The sequence below is a fragment of the Tenrec ecaudatus genome, chromosome 3 (genome assembly GCF_050624435.1).
Source record: "Tenrec ecaudatus isolate mTenEca1 chromosome 3, mTenEca1.hap1, whole genome shotgun sequence".
Taxonomy (NCBI): domain Eukaryota; kingdom Metazoa; phylum Chordata; class Mammalia; order Afrosoricida; family Tenrecidae; genus Tenrec; species Tenrec ecaudatus.
The window spans coordinates 104,594,350-104,612,212 of record NC_134532.1 but is presented as its reverse complement, the minus strand read 5'-3'; the positions used below and the strand labels follow the sequence as shown (position 1 = coordinate 104,612,212).

The window sequence follows — 17,863 nt, the reverse complement described above, 5'->3', positions numbered from 1 at the left end:
ATATTTTTTATATGTGCATGTTACATATTCATAGAAACAGTTAAAGCAAGATTTATTTTAAAAGACAGGATATGTACTAATTGAAATGCCCTAATTACTGAGCAAATATAAAAGAGCCACAAATCCAGGCAGATCATTCCATAATGTTAACACATTAGTGAAAGGCAAAATTCTTAAAACTTTCTGGAGACTGAAGTAGGGGAATACAATTTACACAGGATCAGAAATCTGCATAATTTCAATTCTTAAGAGCAACTTTCAAGAGACACAGGATCATTTGATTTAAAAAATGAACATATGAAAGAAGAGAACATTCTAGCTATAATTACGAGGCGATGAAGTAAAGAGAAAGCAGAAGACTTGAGGGATGAGAAACAAGTTTTTAAATTTAGGATTAAAAATAAAGCAAACCTTGGTCCATGGATCAAAAGAGATCCCAGGTGTGTTAGACAGGGTTCTCTAGCAAAACAAAACCAGGACACTAATAGTTTTGTACATATTTATATAGATAGCAGCTAACACATAAGAAATAAAAAGGTAACTAATCTCTAAAGCAGTACAAATGGCTCAGTGCAAATCACTTCCTTGACACAGCTAGGACACCGGCAGCCTTTCAAGTCTTGAGGGCCGCGGGTTAAGTCCTCTGTGGAGCAGTTCAGGCAGCAAACAGCAAGCAGGTCACCAACAGTCAGTCAGGTGACAGGGTCCCACAGTCCCCAACTCAAGAGACGTACGTACTTTACAGTGGCATGGTGAAGCAGGCCTTGAAGGAACCTCAAGTTACAGCGATATAGTCCACGGGTAGGAGTCCCACAGACAGTGTAGCTCGCAAATGGAGGCAGAGAACAAGCCAGGCATCTGCACACTGGTCCGATGATCAATGAGCAAGAGAGAGAGGCGAGGCTTGCCGGGCCATTTATCTCTCCGCCCTTCAACCAGTCTCACATTATGTTTATTGGCCATGTTGGCACAACAAACCTAGCTATCACACCAGGTGACTGATGACTAATGTACCCAGGTGAAGAGAGCAACTGGCCCATAATAAATTAAGTCAGAAAGTTTAGAATTTCTTAGTGAAGTTGTAGGTAACATAATAACTGATATAAATAACAATGCAAAAATAAAATTTTAGACAAATAGGACTGAGTTTGGGATTAAAATAATAATAAACCTACAGGAAACTAATCAAATGTAAGATGCTATTGCTCTTGTTAGATGCCATCTGGTCAGTTCCGACTCCTAGCCGCCCTATGCCCAAGAAGGACACACTGCCTGGTCTCATGCCATCCTGACAATTGTCCCTATGCCTGAGCACCTTGTTACAGCCACACATATAAGATAAGATGATACATATCTCAAGGGAATACAAAATTATAAAACTATTTTTAGCTACATATTAGTTAAATAATACACATTTTAGATAATCTCATTGGAAATTTTGGGAATATAAAATATAATGGCCATGGTAGGAAGAAAAAATAATTTTTGATTTTGAGAGTGGAAACACCAGTAGATAAAGATGAAAAATCAACTATAGCAAGACCACAAAAAATACACAAAATCAAATTAACTACCTAAAAAATAATGAAATTGCTTTCTCTGGAGGAATTAACATGGGGGGGATAGATAACAGAAAATATACTTTAAGCATTAGTTAATACTTTAAACTTGATAAATGTAAATCCTAAAATGTGAAATTATTGTCTAATATTTCAAACTACAGTGTTTAAGACATATAGTACAACTGAGTTTTAGAAGTTAATTATATTGAATTAAAATACTAGGACTATTTTATGTTTTGTTTTTAAATATTACTTGTGTTTAAATATTTAAATTACTAGTAAAATAAAAGTTTTACTTAGAATACTTTAAAAAAATTTTGTTTCACTCCTCTGTGAGCAACTATAGATTCTAATCAAGAATATAGATCAGCTACTTCACCAAGCACATTGCATTTGCTACATATAACATGATGTTAATGAGTCTTGATCCAACCTTGATGCTGCATTCTTCTTCATGTACTCCAGCTTCTAATTTTGAACCAAGTTTCCTCTTGCTCTGTTAGATTAACTCTCTCTTGATTCATGCAGGTATCCCATGAGTACAATTGTGTTCTGAAAGTTTCTTTCTTCAATTATGCCCACAGCTATAGCCTCACATTAAAATGCTTTCATGCAGTCAGTGAAACACAAAACAACGAAGACAACGTGAGTCACTTCAGTGTAGATTATGCTTGAACTTGAAGAAAATTCAAATCTCACAAAATAGCACCTACGTGATAAAAGAAGAATAAACTGAAATTATTCTACTTGAATCAACAATCAAGATCTATGGAAGCAGCTGTCAAGAAATCTAATTGTGTATTACATAGAAAAATCGACTGCAAAAGACCATTTACAATTTTTAAAAGCAAAGATGTCACTTTGAAAACTAAGATGCACTGACCTAAGTCATAGACTTTTCAATCATTTCATATACTTGCAAATACTAGTTGATGCAAAAGTAGACAGAAGAATTAATGCATTTAAATGACAGTGTTGGTTGAGATTATTGGATGTTGTATGGAATGCTGGGGAAATAACCTCAGAAGAAACGCAGCATGCATGCTCTGTGTGACGTGGTGGTGACTCCTCAGCTTGCCCACTTTGGATACATCATCAAAAAAGCACTAAATGCTAGAAAATGGCACCGTGTTTGGTTCAGCAGAGACCCAGAAAAAATGAGGAAACACTCAATGAGGTGGATTGACACAATAGCTACAGCAGGCATTCAAGCACACCAAAGACCGCGAGGCTGTCACAGGACTAATTACACTTTATTATATGTGAGGTGGCCCTGAGTTGGAGCTGACTGAAAGGCGACTAGAAAAAGAAAAAAGAAAAATGAAAGTGTACTACTCTATTTTGTTCACTCTGTATTTCACAATCCAAAATCTGGGTGGTGGAACCAATGCATTGTTTTAGTTATATTTTGTTGCACCATTTAATACAAAGCTGCATACATACATTCTCTGCGTAGATCACATTTTCACTTTCTGTAGATCTATAAATGTCTTATTTACGGTTGAAATAAAAATGTTCACCACAGCAATCTTAGTTATTTACATAATCGTTGTTATTTCCCCCTAGTATTTATTAGAGTCCTAATCTCGGGAGAATCTTTTTAATATTTGGTGCATGAATTGTTGCAGTACATTAATCATACAATTTCACATTTTACTTTCAAATATCTCATTTTCTTTCTTTCTTTGTTTTACTTTCCAATTCATTTTTTGGTTTTGTTTTTAAATCATGATGGCTCATACAACTCATCACAATCCATACATACACCCACTATGTCAAGCACATTCGTACGTTTATTGCCATCATCATTCTCAAAATATTTGCTTTCTACATGAGCCTTCGGGATCAGCTCCTCATTTTCCTCCTCCCTCCCTGTGCCCCCATGACACTTGATAATTTATAAATAATTATTATTTTGTCATGTCTTACACTGTCCAACATCTCCCTTCACCCACTTTTCTGTTGTCCATTCCCCAGGGAGGGGCTTCTATGTAGACCCTTGTAATCGGTTCCCCCTTTCTAATCCACTTTCCCTCCACCCTCCTGGTATCACCATTCTCACCACTGGTCCTGAAGGGTTCACCTGTCCTGATTCCCTGTTCCTGTCTGTACCAGTGTACATCCTCTGGTCTAGCCAGATTTGTAAGGTAGAATTTGTAAGGATCATGATAGTGGGGGAGGAAGCATTTAAGAACTAGAGGAAAGTTTTATGTTTCATTTTTGCTACACTGCACCCTGGCTGCCTCATCTCCTCCCCACGACCCTTCTGTAGGTGATGTCCAATTGCGTACAGATGGGCTTTGGGTCCCCACTCCACACACCCACTCATTCATAATGATATGATTTTTTGTTGTTTGATGTCTGATACCTGATCCCTGTGACACCTCATGATCCTACAAGCTGGTGTGCTTCTTCCATGTGGGCTTTGTTGCTTCTGAGCTAGATGGTTGCTTATTTACCTTTAAGCCTTTAAAATCCTACATGCTATATCTTTTGATTGCAGGGCACCATCAGCTTTCTTCACCACATTTGCTTATGCTGCTGCTTTGTCTTCAGTGATCATATGGGGAAGGTGAGCATCATGTAAATATCTCATTTTCAATGAAGTTTTTCTTGGTAACCCATTAAATTATGTCCTTATCCAAACCCATACATTCCACAACATTTTATAAATATTGTACTCAGTCCCTGGTAGTATATCTGTTAGTGGCATTGGTATGGAGATGTAAATTGACACTCTGCATCAATTTAGAGCTTACTAGGGATGATTCTGCTGATAGCAACCTGATAGTGTCTCTTAATGTATTAGCTTCATTGATCATGACAGATCCATATGGTAGTTACTTATGGAGCCATCAGTTATAGAGATATATTCCTGAGGTTGATGCCTACCTTTCTAACCATAGGAAAAACTGCATCCCCTATGAGATTATAGGCAATATTCATTTAAGCTTTATCTTGGGCTGTGTTCTCTGTTTTGTGTTGTTAATTGCCATTAAGTTGTTCCCAACCCCTAATTATCCTATGCATGACAAGAGGGAACCACTGCGCAGTCCTGCATCATTCTCATAATTGTTACTATGTTTGAAACCTCAAATTATAGAATACTAACATTGATATCTCACACAAGTAAAATTTTACTTAAGGTCATCCAACAATGGTTACAGCAGCATATTGGCAGGCAACTACCAGAAGTTTAGTCCAAGTTCATAAAAGGATGTGGAACAGAAAATATCATTGCTGATGTCAGATGGATCTGGCTCAAGGCAGAGAATACCAGAAATGTGTGTGCTGTGTTTCATTACTATGTAAAGGCATTCAACTCTGGACCATAATAAACTGGATCATCTTGAGAAGAATGGGAATTCGAGAACCTTTTATTGTGTGCCTTGGAACATATACATGGATGAAGACACAACTGTGGGTACCAAACAAGGGCATACTGCATGGTATAAATTCATAAAAATGTGCCACAAGGTTGTACCTTCTCCCCATATTCATCCAATCTGTATGTTGATCAATTCATCAGAGAAGCTGGCTTAAATGAAGAAGAATGTGGCATCGTTTGGAGGAAGGCTTATTAACTACCTGTGATATGCAGATGACCCAAGCTTGCTGAAAGTGAGGAGGAATTGAGGCACTTGCCGATGAAGATCAAAAATTGCAACCTTCAGTGTGGCTTGTAAGTTATTATAAATAAAACATAAATCTTCACAACTGCACCCTGAGCTAACATCATAATAAATAGAGACAAGGTTGAAGTGCCAAGGATTTTGCCTTGCTTGGATCTACAACAAATGCTCATGGAAGTAGCAATCAAGATGTTAAAAGTTGAGTTGTATTAGGCAAATCTGCTGCACAAGACCTCTTTAGAGTACTGAAAAGCAAGGCTATTCCTTTAGGTCTAAAGTGCTCTTGACCCAAGCCATGGCACTTTCAATTCATCATATGCACATGAAAGTTGGATATAGAATAAGGAATTCCAAAGAAGACTTGATGCATTGGAATTTTGATGCTAAAGAAGATTATTTAAAGTACCATAGATTATTAAAAGAGAAAACTTATCTGTTTGGGGAGAAGTAAGGTTAGAGTGCTGTTAGAGAAATGGATGGCAAGACTTTTGGATATTCGTCAGGAAAGATCGGTTCTGAGAAAAGGACGTCACACTTGGAAAAGTGGAGAGGAAATGAGAAAGAGGCAGACCCTCCATGAGATGGACTGATACTGTGGCTGCAATGCTGGGATCGTGTGTGGCAATGATTGTAAGGGTGGTGAAGCACTGTATGGTGTTTAGGTCTGTTGGGCATTGGTACCTATGGGACAAAGCCTACTGGACAGCACCTAGCACCAACAGCAACAACATACTTCACACATTGCAGGTTCTGATTATTAGCAGATTTTTGCAGCGTTTTTTCCTACCATTAGTGATATCCTTTCAGCAAGACTCCATTCCTACAGTCTTCACATCAGTTAAGACACCATGGTCAACTCCACTTCAAGCTAACAGCTCCTTTTTAGTGACATTTTGAGTGCCCTTTGACCTAAAAAGGCTCTCCTCAGGTCCTATCTTGACCAATGCTCTGCTTCCACTCATTAGGCCTTGTGTTAGGCTGAGTTAACTAGAGAAACAAATGCAGACACACACATGTGTGTAAGAGAAAGCTTTATATCAATGAGAAGTTGTATATTGAGAAAACATCCCAGCCCAGTCCAGATCAAGTCCATAAATCCAATCAGTCCATATGTCTACTAGTCAATAAATTCCTCTTCAAGATCACATAGCACATGCAATGATACTGAATGTAGAAAGATCACAGGCGAGTGGGTGAAAAGTCTTGTGGATCCAATGGTGGTGGAAGCATCTCAGCCACTGGCTGGATCTCCACGTGGCTTCTCCACATGTCTACTCCAACTCCCTTAATGTGTCTCTTCAAAAGGAAGGTGAATCAGTTCTCTGCAAGTCTCCACGTGGCTTGTCAACAGGAAGACGAAGGCAAAAGGAGAGAGGGAGAGAGAAGAAGTTCCCAGAATCCTCACAAGAAGACCATGTCCATAAGGAGGCATCATCAGGCTGTGACCTGATTGACAGGCTAGACCACGCCTACACTTATTTGTCAAGTTGAGATGAAATTATGTAACTACCACAAGCCTTTAGTGTCTTAAATATTTTGAAGCTGTACATGAAAATTTCAGCAGCTGCTTCATCCAAACCGAGCATCAATTTCCTTCTTTGTTGTCTAGAAACTCTGATGAAATATATTCACTTCGCGTGAGGCTGATGCCATTTGGAACATCAATGGCTTCACTTCTAGAATCACAGCAACACGCTCACCACCATAACAAGACAGACTGATGGAATTTTTGGAATCACCTACTATGAATCTGAAAGTTGGACATTGTATAAGGAAGGGTGAAGAAGAATAGATGCATTTGAATTAGGGTACTGGCAAAGAATATTTAAAGGACGATGGATTTCCGAAAGAAAAAACAAAAATGTCCTGGAAGAAATATAGCCAGAATGCTCTACAGAAGCAAGGATGTTGAGACTTGTTCTCGGGTATTTGGATATCTTATCAGGAGAGGGCAGTCTCTTTAGGGGGACATCATACTTAGTAAGGTGGAGACTAGTCTCTGTAGAGGAACATCATACATAGTAAAGTGGGTGGGGAATGAGGAAGAAACTGAGGAAGACGTTAGGCAAGATAGATGGACATGGTGGCTGCACAGATGGTCGCAAACAAAGCAATTGGGAGGATTAAGCAGGACATGGTTTGCTTCACTCTGTGGTACATAGCATAGGCATAACATGAAACAGACAGGTCACCCCTAACTACAACAGGTGGTCCAGGGTTTATGACGTCTATGTGTGACACAAACTGCTGATGCATTCATTCAGCTATTACTAGAAACGTCGGAAATTATCATCCCCATAGAGGTGCCTGGACATAAATCTATCTATCTATCTATCTATCTATCTATCTATCTATCTATCTATCTATCTATCTATCTAGTTCATTCATTGTTTGGAGACAACTCCATATGATACATAAATGGATAATCAAACAATCAAACAAACAAATACATAAATAGTGTGTGGTAGATATATAATTATTTGCCAATTTGAGGACTAAGAGGTTAGCGGTGGAGTCTAGCTTGTCAATCAGATCATAGCCAATGAGGCCTCTGGGTGGGCATGGCCTTCTCCTGAGAATTCTGGGAAATCCGGTACTTTCTCCTTGGAGGAGGGAGGACCTCCTCTCTCTGCCACACCTTGGGAGATATGGCAGCTGACAAGACACATAGACCCACCTTGATGCAGAGACCCCTGCCAGCACTGAGATGCTTCCAATGACACTGGATCCAAAGACTTTCTACCCACTGGCCTGTGATCTTCTACATTCGACATCATTGTATTTGTTTTGTGAGTCTGAAGAGGAATTTATGGACTGGTATCAGACATATGGGCTAATACTGGACTTATTAATATTGGACTTATAGACTTGACCTAGACTGGGCTGGGATGTTTTTCAATGTTTAATTGCTCTTGTATATAAATCTCTTTCTTATACACATATGTGTGTCCACGGATTTGTTTCTCTAGTCTACCCAGACTAACACATAGTGTTTGATAACAGAATTCCGAGAGCTGTGATTGAGGACTCCTGGTTGCATAGTGGTTGCTGTTGGGCTGCTAACTGTAAAGTCAGCAATTTGAAAGCACCAGCCTTTCAGAGGGAGGAAAGGAAGTTTTCTACTCCACTAAAGTGTTCGTCTTAGAAATTCACACGGGAAGTTCTACCTTGTCCTCCTGGGTTGCTGTGAGTCAGAATTGGCTGGATGGCAGTGAGTTTAGTTGAACTACCTGATTATGTACATTTACATGTTGTTGATGGTACCAAAATGTTGTTGTTAGGTGACATCAAGTTGGTTTGGACTTCTAGCAACACCCCAATGGACTTGTTTGCAATGAGTGTGAGTGAAATGTTCATCAGAAGAAAATCTGCCCCGTGCTGTATCATCATTTATATGTTTGAGCCCAGTTTTGCAAACATTGCTGCACATTAACACCATTTTATACTCTTAATTGCACTTCATTATATTTGTTTTTCATATTACACAGTAATCTGTAATTTAAATTTAAGTTTCCATTTATTAAAAGACAGAGCTAGTGCTAAGACTGGGGACCAAAGGTTACAATTGTAGTAATAAAACACGCCCTCACTAAGTGCTTCTTTTTCTCTTTTCTTATGCAATAAGTTATCAACCTGTTATAATTTATTATTCAATAAAATCATTTAATGAAATGAAGTAGTATTTACTAATTTTTAAAACATTTAGTTAAAGCTTGGACTCTGACAAAAATCACTCAATTTATTTATGGTTAAAAGTACTGTAGCTTTATATGTGTGTGCTGCCTACATAAACCTCACTTTAATTTCATTTGTCATCCTCTATAGCTACAGAATTGCTTCTACTGAGAATATTGGGAAATACCCAGAAGGCTGAAATTTTCCGAAGACTGCTTTATACTGGAATGCAGGACAGTGATTGATATGAGACACTATCATTCTCACAAACTCTGCAAAAAAAAAAAAAAAAGTTTATCCATCAAAATAAATTGACTTTTCACCAGAAGCATATTCAGGCAAGTTACAATAACTTCATGTTTTCCTTAGATTTTTGACTTAAATATCTGAATTATACACGAAATTGAATGATCTTCCCATGCAAGTGCATTGCCAGGAGCCCAGGGGGCATAGTGGGTTATACATTGGGTTGGTAACTACAAGGTGTGCAGTGTGAATCCACTGAACACACCAGCTACTCTGAGGATGAAAGAGGTGGCTTTCTGCTCCCCTAGAGTTACGGTGTCAGAGCCCCACAGGGAATGTTCTACTCTGTCCTGTAGGGTCGGTATGGGTTAGAATCCATTCAATGGCAGTGAATTTGATTTGGCCTTTAAGTTCATTGCCACCCAGTTGATTCTAACTGATAGAACAGAGTAGAATTTCCAAGATGATAGTCTTTGCAGGAGGTTCGGCTTCATCTCGTGTACTTTGGACATGCTATGAAGAGGAACAAATCTTTGGAGAAGGACATCATAATCGATAAAGCAGAAAGCTTGCAAAACAGAGGGATAATCTCAAAGAGATGGATTGACACAGAGATTTTGACAATAGACTCAAACATAGCAGTGATTGTGAATAATTGTCAGGATGGTACAGAACCTGACATTATTTTGTTTCATTCTGTTCTACGTAGGCTTGCCGTGAGTCAGAAATAACTCCATGTCACCTAACAAGGAGAACAACAAATCTTTCAATACTAGGGAGGCTGGTACATTGAAAGCATTTACTTTTTGATTGTTTGCTGAGCATTTTAACTACTGTTGCACTAGTGCTCCTTTGATCATATATAGAAATACCTTTTAACAAAGAGATACTTTATTTTTCTCTATTTTAAGTGCCACTTTTTGTGGGTGACATTATCTGAAAATTAGTTTATTTAGGAAAAAATTTATTGGTTTATGACTTTATGTTTTATTGATTAAGTTAGAAATCTGAGTAATGAGTCCTAAATTAAGTATTGGTATCCTTCAGGCTAGTAGTTTTTCTGAGTAGAAAATTCTATTGATCCTGTGTCTGGCTTATTGTACATGAGAATAGAGTGCAATCCATTATCAAGAGAAGCAAAGTCATTAGACTTTGCAAATGCATTCAATTAGGCTATTACTTTATCTATCTTAATTGATACTACTAATAGTATCATATATAATTGCTCTGTATAAGCAAGAAATGTGCCTGTTAATGAGTCTTAGCTAATTCATAGAGTGGCATTTCAGCACTATCATTAGAACTGTCCATAATCCTGAAACCATTATCTGACCTATTTTCCAATTCTTATACCAGGTGATGACAAATAATGATTTAAAGTTGTTAATGATAATTTAAAGTGAATGCAAGTGCATTTCAGTTTGTTTTTAGAGCAATGAGGTTTCTTTCTTCTAAAAAAAATTGTTGATAATTATCCATGAGTAAAAATTTGAGTGTTGAATCTCAAGTAGTCCTGAACAGGGAATTACTGCCTGATACAAAGCATTATGCTTATTTATATCATGAGAAAATAAGTAAATAAAAAAACACTGACGTTTATAGATTCTGACTCATAGCAACCCTACAGAACAGGGTAGAAAGACTCCTTCTGATTCCAGAGACCAACAATCTTTAAATAAGCAGTTAGCTTCATTTTTCTCCCAAGGGTGCTTGATGGGTTTGGAAAAATTGACCTTGCAATTAATAGCACGGTGATTTTCCCACATCATCACCAGAAGTATGCATTAAAAACTAAACAAGACAGTGCTCATAAAATGAAAGGAAGGGAAAGATTAGTATTCCTCAACCTATTTGAGCTTGAAAACATGACAAAACAAGACAAAAAATTCCACGGTATATTTAAAAGCTGAATAAAAAGATGCTAAACTGAAAGACAGTGTTAAAATATATGACTTTTGAAAATGCTGATCTTTGTTTAAAGCAAGCTGCCTCAAGTGAAAATGAGACAATCTTCCTGGCTCTTTTAACTCTTTCAATGAATGAGATGCTATTTAACTCAGCCTGATAAGCTAGAATAGATTGTTTTTGAGAAAAAGCTGAGGCAGTGTCAGGTTAACTCAGTGGCATGAAAAGTACTGTCAAGTTGAGTATTCCGTGCCTGCATGGTGAGGTGGTAGATCGGTATATGAGAGCTCCCCGTGGATAGACGAAAGTGGAGGTTTGGGGAGAGCAAGTGAACTGTGGACGATTTTGTGTAAGGGATATTCTTCCCCATCCCTTGGCATTTGCCTGCTTAGATGTTTATGAAATTCTGCTTCATTAAGTCAAAGCGCTGTTCAAACTGAAAAGAAATTGAGCTGTAGAAAAATTGAGATCCTAGAAAGATTATTTGACTTGTCCAAGGCCTTATCTAGTAAAGTTATTTGCTGAAATATAATTAGATTCAGCATTCCTCAAAACTGATTTTAAATTTTGAAGGGGTGCTTAGATCACTAAACCATGAACTTAATTTAGAAAATTTGCATAATATTTTGCTTTTTCAATCAATTTACGCAACATATCTGACATGCTTTCAATCTGAACAAAACGTGTTTACAGATACTTGGAAAAAGCTTTTTTGAAAAATGTCTCTCTTCATACTAAGATGCCCTCGTCTCAGACCTTCATAAATTTTATCAAATAATTCTGCTAGCTCTTGCCAATGGAAACCTATGGACAGCCCTATAGCTTTTCTACTGACTTTCCATTTCTGAGCAGGATTTCGCTACTAGACTGGAAAATGAGTGGAGAACAAATTGGAAAAAAAGGGTCTCTCTCTATTTTCTAGCTCAGTAAGATCCCTAAATATTACATAAATTCTAAATGCTACAGCATGTAATATTTGAAGAGTGCTTTGGACTTGAGCACTAGATAAATCTGCTGCTTCTTATAGCAAAAACATTGAAAATTGAGAAGATAGTTCCAGTTTTATTGCAAAATCAGAAATGTGTAATCATCTCACAGCTATTTTCTGTTTTATTCTGAACAGTTTGGTAAATGAATAACATATACTCATTTGTGAGGAAAATTCAGTTTCTGCTTGTGTACAGTCATCTATATTTTTGTGTTATTGTTTTAACTAAGGTGTGATTTATATTTAGTCATATATATGATTCTTCTTTTTCAGTTAAGGGATATTTATGCCGCATCCCAGTTATAGTGGGATTTGCAATCTTAATTATTTTTCCCCATTTATTGTAGCAGCATCACTAAAAGATTGAGCATCCTAAAATATCAAGGTATATGCCACGATGAACTGTTCTTAAGAAGTATATTTAGAGCGAACCATAAGCAGGACAATATAATGAAAGACAGATGGGGTTAGCTATTCTTGCCAAGAGACACTGTATTTAAGTGACAGAGAGTCCATTTTGACTCAAAATGACCCCATATGTTAACAAAATGAAAATTGCAGATGCTGGGCCATGTTCACAGTCATTGCAATGTTTCAGTGTAATATAGCACCCATTATGTCAATCCATCTCCCTGATGGTCTTCTCTTTCTTTGACCCTCTACTTTACCCAACGTGATGTCATTCCACAGCCTAATAACATAACCAAAGTGTGTGAGACTAAGCCTCACCATCCCGGCTTCTGCGGATCATGCTGGTTGGGCCTCTTCCAAGCCAGTGGTTTGCTCTTCTCTTCCAACAGTCCATGGTATAAGAAACACTCTTTGCCCACACTGTGCTTCCTGTCTTCCCAGTCTTCTTTATTCAATGTCCAGTCTTCATGGGCATAGAAAGAGACTGAAAATAGGATGACTTGAATTAGGCGCAACTTAGTCTTCAGGTGGCAATACTTGAAAGAAGTCTTGTGCAGCACATTTTCTCAATGCAATATATTTTATTTCTTGACTGCTTCTCCAATGGGTGTTATAGGTTAATATTTACTGCAGATTGAACTAAGTCAAGAATACTCACTGCCATAAAGTTGATGCCAACTTATAGCAACCCTAAGACCGGGGTAGAATTTCCCTTGTGACTTTGTAAGACTGTAACTCTTCAAGAGAGTAGGTCGCCCCATCTTCCTCCTTCGAGGTGGCTGCTGGTTTCTAAGAGCTGACCTTTTGATTAACAACCCAGCATGTAGCCACTAGGCCACCAGGACCCTCAAGTACAGAACTAAAGTACATGTATTAGTAAACTTAGCTCTAAAGAATTAAAATTTTGATAATTTAAATAAAATTTAAAAATCATCCTCTATTGATTTGTGTTTGCTTACTTTTCAAATATGAACTGCTTATTTTTGTTATATTTGGTTGCATTATTTCCAAAATTACAATTGAAAATATTTTTACACAGTGTGTAGCATCTTTTCATACAGACCCACGTTTCTCAATTGAAGATACACTTCATGATATGAGCTTAAAAATAAATATATTGGAAAAACTAAAGAAAAGGAGAAAACCAAATAACGATGGAGATGATTACTTTATACTTTCAGTATATAAGCTCATTAGTAAAGGAATATTGTATCTAAGTGTGATGCCTCTTAGCCATAGGTTCTTTCACTGCAACAACCCCTCCATGTATTGTGTTTGGTTCATACATTTAATAATGAAATTGCAATATTCACACAGTGAGTGAAAATTAAATAAAGCGTGTATTTTAAATATGTGCCTATTATATACCAAGTACCCATAAGTGGTAACAAGCTCCATTATTAGAGAAAATGTATTCACCTAATTGATTTGCTTATAATGCCACAGAAAAAAAATGCATTTCTATGTATTCATAATGTTTCAATCCCATATAAAAATTAATTTTATGCCCTATCCCGTTCTTTTTAAACATTGGACTCTATTAACTGGAGAAACATATTCTTGCTCAATAGACTATAGATAAAAACATGGTAGAGAGACAGACCCATAGAATAATTCTTATTGGTGGTAGATAGGCAAGGGAAAGTGAATCTATTCTTATATATCTTTACGCTGACAAGATTTTTTTCAACTACTTTTTCTATATTGCTATAGTTTATTGTGCCAGCCTGGCCGATAAACACAAGTAGGATTAACTGAAGGGCAGAGGGATAAATGGCTCGGTGAGCCTCACCTTGGTTGTTCTGTGCCTCAGTTTAAAGGGGTACACTACCTGTGGGATGCCTAGCCTGTGGACTGTGTCGCTGTAAGTTTAGGTCCCTTTAAGCCCACATGATTGGAATGTTCATCTCTGGAGCTGGGGACTGACAGTTGAAGACAGTTGGGGACCTGCCTTGCTGTTTGCTGCCTGGGTATATATAGCCCAGCTCTCTCTACAGAAGGGGACTGGCACTTGGCAGCTCTCAAAACTTGAAGGACTGCTAGTGTCTCACTGCTTTATAATTTAACTGTTAATTTCTTGTAGTATCTATCTGTATATTATTTAATGGTTTATTTCTTGAATTATATATCTATCTTTATAAATATATTTATATATAATTACTAGCAATCTGGTTTGTCTCTCTAGAGAACCCTGTCCAATACATATATCTTACCTATTTTCCTAATTTTCTTAATGTAGGATGATGAGACTGTTTTCTCTCTCTCTCACTCTCTGTCTCCCTCTCTCTCTCTCTGTCTCTCAAGACATAAGTCATGTAGTGAAACAAGAGCCTCTCATTGGTCCCTCCTTGTCAAAAACCAATGCACCCTGGAACCAAATTTTTAAATAGTGAAATTAAAAAAAATCCAAAAAGATAATACGGTTAGAATAAAATATCATATTACACAAGTATTTTGCTCTTTTTTCCTAAGCAGTTTTATTAAAAATAATAATAACTATATGCTGTAACTGGCTTTTAATTATATACATTGTGAAGTTGTGTAATCAGGAACGATGTCTTATAAGTTGACTTTAGTCTACTTTATCTTGGATTTGTGTATGATGTCGTATGATTTCTTGGTTTTTAATAAGTAGTTTCAAATTTCAAATGCCTGATATCTTGGCAAGAATCTCAAATGCCCACATTAACTTTTATTTATCTTTTTTCCTTAAAAAATCACATAAATGACCAAAAGATCAATATTATATAATATAGGACACTCATGGGAGCTACTATCATCTGCCCTACTAAGGAAATTATGAAAATAGTGAATACTGTAATAATGCTGAAAATAGTGAAAGAAGATTTATGAGTACTTAATATTAACATATCAAATTCCATCCTTTTAAAGAGGGAATACAAGTGATAAATAATATGATACTCTACTATTTGCATCTGTGGATTTCTGAACACATTAGGTGGCTCATTTTCCTAGAGCAACATTAATGCTATGCCATGGTAGTCATATAATTGTCAATTTGAGAGGATTAGAAATGAAGGGTGGAGTCTAGTCTGTCAATCGGATCACAGCCAATGAAGCTTGTGTGTGGGCATGGCCTTTCCTGAGAATTCTGGGAAATCTGGTATTCCCTCCTTGGAGGTGGGAGACTCTCTGCTCACGCCCTGGAAGACATAGCAGCTGACAAGACACATGGACTCACTCTGATGCAGCCTAGGTGCTGGAGAAGCCAGGCAGAGACCCCTGCCAGCGATGAGATGTTTCCAGTGTCACTGGATCCAAAGACTTTATGCCCACTGCCTTGTGATCTTCTACATTCATCGTCATTGCATGTGTTTCATGAGTCTAAAGAGGGCTTTATAGATAGATTTGTATTGGACATATGGGCTAATATCAGACTTATGGACTTGATCTGGACTGGGCTGGACTGTTTTCTCAATGTTCAATTGCTCTTGTATATAAATGTCTTTCATATACACATATGTGTATCCATGGATTTGTTTCTCTAGTCTACCCAGACTATCATGTATCCCACCAAACCTGAAACAAGTGTTGATGTTGATTGTCTTTATTCTTCATACGTCTAAATACTCACTCTGGTAGCATACTATTTATATGTCCAGTCATTCTTAATTGTTTCTGTTTCATTATTATAATTTAATATCACAGTTACTGCTATCATTTATTCTATTAAAAAGTAGTTAAAGGTAGTTACTGCTATCATTTATTCTATAAACAAGTAGTTCTTGGGTCCCTATATAAATAGGTAAACACATAGTTCATGAAATAAGTTAATAACAAAATCCAGAAACTCCACTATAAAAGAACTATCTCATAGCCATTTTTTCTTGTGTGTTATAGATCTTAGATGATCTTTCCCACTGAAAGTGTCTGTGAATTTCTTTAAAACTATCTATACCTTCTAGCTTGAAGTGCAGTGACATAGAGAGACATTCAGAAGTAGGAAGAGAGATAACGAGAGATAGAGAAAGACAGCCGGTGACTTGGCTGCTGTTTCACAGTAGAGAGGATAGGAGCGATAAGTAGGTTTAGGATTTCAAGCTGATAAAAAGTGAAAATTCAGCATACTAATGACCTAAATAAACTCTATATCTTCTTCTAGTCATAAACTTTCTCTGCTATTTCAGAATGTGTGTGTGTATGTGTGCTCATAAGATAATGAACAGATGAGAATCATTTCTACAAGGGACTGCATCTTGCAATATTTTGGTAAGAGACAGTGAACTTAAACTGGTGGTTAAAAGCATCACAGAAGACAAAAGAGAGGAAGATTTTCTTCCAAGGGTGTCTTTCAATATATTATTCCAGGAGTCATCAATAAGCAAGAGCAGGAATAAGCAGTGAGTCAGGCAACCTGCCTTCCTTCCTCCGTTCACAGTAAGGAGCAGTGATCTTTTCCCCAAGCCTAAAAACTAAGTCAGATTTCCAAACAATATATTTAACTAGCCATGAGCTATTTTAATGTGAATAATGAGAATCCAGAAAATAGGAGTGCACAGTGTTTATTCTTTTCCTCATTGCCATTCATAGTAGAGAAGGATGGAAAGGAGATAAAATTATATTCTGCAGAGGACCATCAAAAGAGTGTAGAACGAAAGGTATTTTGCTCTGTGAAGAGGTTTTATTGACAAACAGCACATTATTGCTTCCATTTTAAGTAACGTATGATCACCATTACAGATATAAGAAAAGGTTCACTAAACTTCATAGATAAATTAGAAGTAAATGTAATAAGATTTATCAAAGAAAAATATTAATAATGACATATATTCAATTAGATATTATACTCAGAACTTTTATTTGCCTCAATGTGAATGCTAGTCTATAATAGCTACAACAATTTTAATAGAAGTGATATCAATTTAAAATGAGTCAAGGAGCATAGATTAGGGGAAAAAATTAAAATAAAACAAATCAATTTGTTTTTTAAGAATCAGTATTGAGTGGTGCACACAGAAAGTGGGCCTTGTCGCCTTTGAGGGGCTGCGCAGTGCCCCTCAGAGTGATTGTGAAGGTTTGACAAGCAAAAAAAAAAAAAAAAGAATCAGTAGTGACAAAATATTGTATGAGTTGTACCATAGTCAAAAATATAAAAACAAATAGGGTAGGAAGATAGGAAGAGCAAAGTTCTATAGTTGCTTATAAATATTAATTCAAAATGTTAATAAATAAGCTCTATTATATGTACAAATGCAAAAAATAGGACTAGGTAGGCAAAATTTTTCTATCTGAAAGACAGAAAGAAAGGTATCTTAGTGAATGGATACATTAGTTGGTGTAAGATTGGCAATATATATGTACATATATAGATATTAATAATAAGAGTTCCTGGGGGGTAGGTGGGAAAGGGAGAGGATAAAGGGAGCCTGATATCAAAGAGCCCAAGAAGAAAGAAAATGTTTTGAAACTGAGAGTGGCAGCAG

At 36.9% G+C, this 17,863-nt stretch overlaps 1 non-coding gene across 1 annotated transcript; it reads left to right on the top strand.

Moving 5' to 3' along the window:
• Positions 1–17,338: 17,338 nt before the first annotated feature.
• LOC142444097 (small nucleolar RNA SNORA68) lies at positions 17,339–17,465 on the top strand. The gene has a single exon (XR_012783766.1). It is a non-coding gene; the product is annotated as a small nucleolar RNA SNORA68 (small nucleolar RNA).
• Positions 17,466–17,863: the final 398 nt, after the last annotated feature.